This window comes from Protopterus annectens, chromosome 14.part0 (assembly GCF_019279795.1).
Source record: "Protopterus annectens isolate FY-2018-M chromosome 14.part0, PAN1.0, whole genome shotgun sequence".
NCBI classification, from domain to species: domain Eukaryota; kingdom Metazoa; phylum Chordata; order Ceratodontiformes; family Protopteridae; genus Protopterus; species Protopterus annectens.
The window spans coordinates 657,751,749-657,757,748 of NC_056748.1; the positions used below are offsets into that span (position 1 = coordinate 657,751,749).

General features: G+C 39.9%; 1 protein-coding gene across 1 annotated transcript in view; it reads right to left on the reverse strand.

Moving 5' to 3' along the window:
- BICC1 (BicC family RNA binding protein 1) overlaps positions 1 to 6,000 on the reverse strand; it is a 1,908,684-nt gene that overhangs the window by 566,452 nt on the left and 1,336,232 nt on the right. The window lies entirely within an intron of this gene.

Sequence of the window (6,000 nt, forward strand, 5' to 3'; positions counted from 1 at the left end):
GGTTCCACAGTCGAACAAGCATCTCGCAGCATACTGGACTCCAAATGGGTCTCAGTAGAGGCCTGCGAATCTGAAGTAGCAGGTATCGGGGGCTGCGAAAGTGCCGGAGTACCGGCAAACTGGCGATTGGCTTAGGAGAAGCGTCGTCGGCAGCTTTGGACCTATGTGGTTTGTTCTTGGTCTATCTTTCCGTTTTTTCAGAATATCGGTAGTCGGGTGGCTTACCCAAGCCATTTCTGGATAATTGAACAGAGTACCAAAATATTTAGATGCAGAACAGACTAATGGTACGATGTTTGAATAAGGCATAAAACAGACAGAGGTACGTCATGGTCTGGGCCTATGCAAGGAATGCAGAATGAATGAAAATCTTTGAGGTATTTGCTTTCCACAAGAAATACAATTAACTTTTACTGACATCGGTTTAGAGCAAGAAAACCCAACGGGGTACTTAGCTCAGTTGTAGACTTCGGATCTGAAACTCGAAAACGAAAATTTCAGGAGTCGGCTGACCGGCACTTGCGAACTGCTTCTGCTTTGGGCACGGCAAGAAACACTGATTTAATGGCGTCAGCTGCATGCTTTATACCCCTGACTACCTGACGTCATGGAAGATAAGACAGCAACCGATGCAGGACCCAAGACTGATAATCTGGCAGACTGAGGGCTACTGCAAGCAGATAACCCACATGTGATGACTGCAACTGTGAAACACGAAGAACATCGGTCTAAGCAGTCAGTGACTTGGAGCACTGTCATCATAATGGAATAAACAAAACTGATATACTGTGCATATACAAACTACATTTAAAAACACCTGCACACAGTTATTCCGCTTACAAGTCATTCTGGAGTATAGCAAAGTGAGTAACCCTAGACACAGAGCAATGTTGCATTAATGTTACAAAGTAAATTAAATTTAAAATGTGAAAAGAAAACTTTTTGGGTAGGACTTTGTTAAATATTTGGATGGCAAGCGAAGGAAAAAAAAAAACAGGCTGCATCCTTCATTTTGATACTAACATTGAGAAATTTAATAAAAATAAGTTTTCAGTAAACTTCCTGCTCACTCTGCTGCTAGTAACCATAAATTTGCTATTATAATACTAATTTCACTCAAAAAAGCAAACCATTTGGAGTCTTTGGTGGTTTTCAAAGGCTTAAAATATCTGAATTTAATACATGAAGTATAGGACTTTGTCAACACAGCAAGATGTGTGCAGGTGTAAAGGATGAAGAGTGGGAAGACCAATAAAAGTAGACAGTAACCAAAAATCTCTCTCCAGATGTATACAGTACAAGACCCAAAACTACATAGCAGAGGATTGGGGAGTGTGGGTGTTTTAACAAACTGCAGAAAAAACCTCCCTATAGGCTTCTTTTTTTGGGGGGGGGGTGACGGCACACACAAGCCTCTATCTCTTGTATATTTAAATATTTGTGGATTACAAAAAATATACCAGTGTTCAGTCATGCAGGTGCATGTAGAAAAAAAAGTTACTCATAAAAAGATAATATTCTGAACAAAGCTGCCACACTTGCAAATAAATGTTTTCTTTATTTAAAATCATGATCATAATGACGCCACATTCAAAGCTCCTGGGTTAAATAAAATGTGCAAGATTTTTGCCAAGTCTTCTCATAAATATCATATGTTCAGTCGGTTAGTCAGCATTAAACATGTCAAAACTTGATATTTTGTTTCTCAGGTCTTTGACCATTTATTAGTCTTGCACATTAAACATATCACCATGTGCCATCATCACTACCCGTTTCCCGTCCCACCAACTACTCCACCCCATAACTACTCGAACAGAAACACATAGGCCATAAATGTATAAATGTAAAGGATGACTTACTCTAAATCATTGACTAAACCCTAAATATCAAATGATGCAATCTTCTGCCTTTCATGATCCAAAGAAAGTGCTTCCCCATAGACCTTCTACATGCACCACCTAATATACAGCAACTTGTACCATATGCCAAACCACATTTCGGCCGGCCACCCCACAACCTCTGTCTCTATACACTTAACTTCTCTTCTAATAATCTCATACTGTTGTCAGGTCTTCTCCCTAGATGACTATTAAGTAATTCCGCTAACGTGAATTTAATTCAGTTATGCAGCTCAGGCAGACTCCTGCAAATAACTACTGGACATATCTAATGGAGAAGTCACAGCAGTTTTTTATAACCCTTCCTTTATTGCCACATTCTAAAGAAATCAGACATTCTTCAGCCTGCACAGATGGGCTTTATCAGTGTGCTAAATAGTATACATTTTCACATAATAAAAGTAGAGAATTATTTTATAAAGTCACAAGATTTTAAGGTTTCTTGTTTAATTTTACATATTTTATTATTAAACTCTTAAAAACAAGTGTGAAAATATATAACAGGGCTTAATTTCTTAAAAAAAACATTCATGAAAGTTGAAATTACTTCTTAGTCATCATACAAATTCGTTCACTGAAGCCATACTCATGCACTGCACTAGTTAATAAAATATAGATAACTTTCCTGGTTATAGTAGCAGAACAGAAAATTAAATCATACATTAAGATCACAATATTTCTCCATGATTGCATTTTCCTTTTATTCAAAGCAAGAGCAATGAAAGAAACTAAATCTCTTCAGTTTACAGAAAAATCTCTTCAGTTTACAGAAAATATACAGTACTCAAACTGACTGCAATGTCTGATGTGAAAAATTCAAATTAAATGCATAAACTAACAGGACCATAGGAGATTACTAGGCTATCAATCCTGAGGTCATTTTAAGCCTAGTCATTGCATCCCAATGTAATACCATAGAAATGCTAGCCAATACCAAAGATTGCATTTAGTTAATGACTACCTATGTCCAGGAGGGTTGCAGGCTCTAGCCCAGTAAGAATTTACGGTGCTCCATTAACTCGTTCAGGTTTCTCTTGAAGTGTCAAAGGTGCACATGAATTGTTAGCCTGTTCCAAAGACACGGCAGTCGCTGGGAATCTGTCCCTCCAGCATGTTCTATTTAAGTCACAGGTCATAATTAGGTCCCTGGAATGGGTAACCCTAGTCCTTTTTGATTTATGGATATGCAAGTCCATTAGGTTTTGGTCTTGGATTCCCAGGTCCCTTACCACTTCATGGGTACTTAGGGTATTGTTGTTGATTTGATAGTGTGAATGGACACTATTTGTGCCAAAGGGAATGATTATGCATTTCTTAGCATTCATTTTGAGACCGTGACTAATACACCAATAGCTGGGTCTGCATGAGACCCTCCTGGAGTATACGGACATCATTTGAGGATTCGGTAATTGCACCTAGTTTGCAATCTGGACACTTGGTCAGCCACAACCCCTTAGTTTTGACCTAAACTTCTGAGAAGTATATACCAAATAGTAGGGGGCCCAACACTGACCCTTGTGGCACTCCAGTGTAACAGGTCTGCTGGTTGATGTGGAGTCATCCACTTTGAGCCAGTTGGCCAGCCATCTTACAACAATAGGGTTTACCTTCAGTCTGCTAAGTTTATCGGTAATGCCTGAATGTGGAATTGTGTCAAAAGCCTTTTCAGGGTTGAGGTGTGCTGTGTGCACAGATTTGCTCATCAATGGCCTTGGTCACATTTTCAAAGAAATCCCCCAAATTTTACAGGGAGGATCTGCCCTTCATGAAGCAGAAATGGGTAGGATACAGGGTTTGCAGGTCACCTATGTATTTATAAGGTCCATAATGATATGTCCCATGGCCTTACAGATGAGGCTTGGTCAGGCTTATGGGTTTGTAATTCTCCAAGGCTGCTTCTAGGCCACTTTTGCGGTGGGGAATAACTGTTGCTGTTCTCTATTCCACAGAAACAAAGACTGTGGTTAGACTATGATTGAAAAGGGTACTTAGTGGTGATGCTAGTTCATGTTTTAGCTTGTTTAGAAGGCAAGCCTGGGACACGTACTCAAAGAGCTCAACCAGGTTTCCCTTCATATACTCCAGTGAAGCACTTCTGAGGTCATTCACACCAACAGGAACTATGACAGTGTCATAACAGTACTGCTGAGACACCTGAGTGCATGCATGAGCTGACAAATCCTGGCACCGTACAGGCACCTGACCCTGACTTTCTCCTTGTCTAACCTCGTGAGTGGGTCAATCGGTATGTCTCACTACTGAGTTTCCAATGACAAGAAAATTTGGTATTGAGTGTTACGCCTTATTGGCTTGGTGGGAGAGACACTGGTATTGCTGTGTGTCATGGCTGCTGTGGGGACCATTTGTTGTAGCAGTCTTGCGTTTTGGAGGTCTCTGATGTTTAGTTAAGTATTCTGAGAGAACCTCCACATATGTGGATTTATGTGTTTGATGCATATTGTGTATGAGTAGTGGTAAGCATAGTAGTGCTACTATGAGCATATGAAGTGGTGGGCCAGTTGACAACCTTCTTGTTACTGTTTTGATTGAGAAAAAGCATGGATTCTAGATATCACACACACTGCACCACAGTGTGTTATTAGTGGAGGGTTGTCGGTGTACGAGGCAATTGCTACACTGCCTCGAGACCCAAGTCAACAAGGATGACAGGAGAAACAAGGGTAGACCAACTGTCCATAATGCTAGGCTGTATAACTTGTAATGTCTGTAACAACTTGAAGAGGTCATAGGGACTAAAGATGATTCAGAGAGTCAAGTGCCATGAACAGAGCAAGCATCCCTTTTATAATTATGTACTTGCTTATGTCCCTGGAATCCCACACTCTGTGCAGTTATATCCCTCCTGAAACCACTCCATAAGCAAACTTTGAGGAGTCTGTGGGGACAGACTGCTTTGGAAAAGGGAAGGAGAAGGGGACACATGGATTTAGGGTTGTCTGTTTTCAAGTGATTTCTCTTCAACAAACCCCAGCAATGGGATTTGAAAAGACAAAGGGTTGTTAGTGCTGGGACCAAAGAAACTGCAGATATCACTACTTTAATCAATTGCAGACTTGCCTGGGGAATCATGAGAATCACAGAAGCCATGAGACCCAAAATCCAGAGGAACTGTCTCGCTTTGATCCAAGTAGGAGTAAAAACAACCCCTAGAAACAGATCCAGACAGGGGAACAGAAGGCCGTTAAGTACTTATAAAACAAGTGTATGGAACAGCTTTCCAGATGAAGTTCCAGAGAGGCAGTCAAAACACTACAGTACAAACAAAATTCCACTTGGGAGGAGATGGGTATACTGTTACAGGGATACTGTAAAAACTAAAATCAGTACCAACAATGTTGCCCTAAACGTTCATTTTGCACTCTTGGCTTATTACTAATTCCTCTTAACCATGGTACAAGTGCTCAAACCTCCAGAAGATGCTATATACATTTAGAAAGCACAAATCATGAAAAAGAACAAGCCATTTTAAGAAAGAAATCGTACCTTTAATTCAGTTAACAGAAATTTGGTCTCCAGCAAGCCATAATGCTTCTGCAGTAAGTTCAGAGAAAAAAAAAAACTTATGAGCAGTGTACATGCCTTTTGCAGTTTTCTTACCTGTTTCATACAGAATCTGACAGGGTCACAAATCAGTGATTCTATATAAACTTAGAACCATTTTTGCAAGTCACATTTTCTAACTGGCATAGCTTTAACTACACATTTTCAAAATCTGATACCTCACAGTACAGTTATTGTGCAATACTGACCCAAGGTTTGGCCTGTAAAACAAACTTTTAAAAACTCTAATTGTAATGTGAAACACTGAAGTTTAAATCTACTAAATACACAGCTATGTTGCAGCTTCTTTTTAAGACTAGGGAGTGCAGTAATGCAACACAAAATGCTCCTCTCAAGTGTTTTAGATAAATTGTGAGGACAAACGTTTAAGTGCATGCCTGTGCTAACAGGCCTAAAATTGCACTCTTTAGAATTAAACAGGGCTCTTGCAAACTGTATTAACACACTACAGCAAGAGACATGTATAAGAGAGTTTTTGGTAATACAATGTACTCTTTAGGTGGGGGGCCCTTGGCCCCCC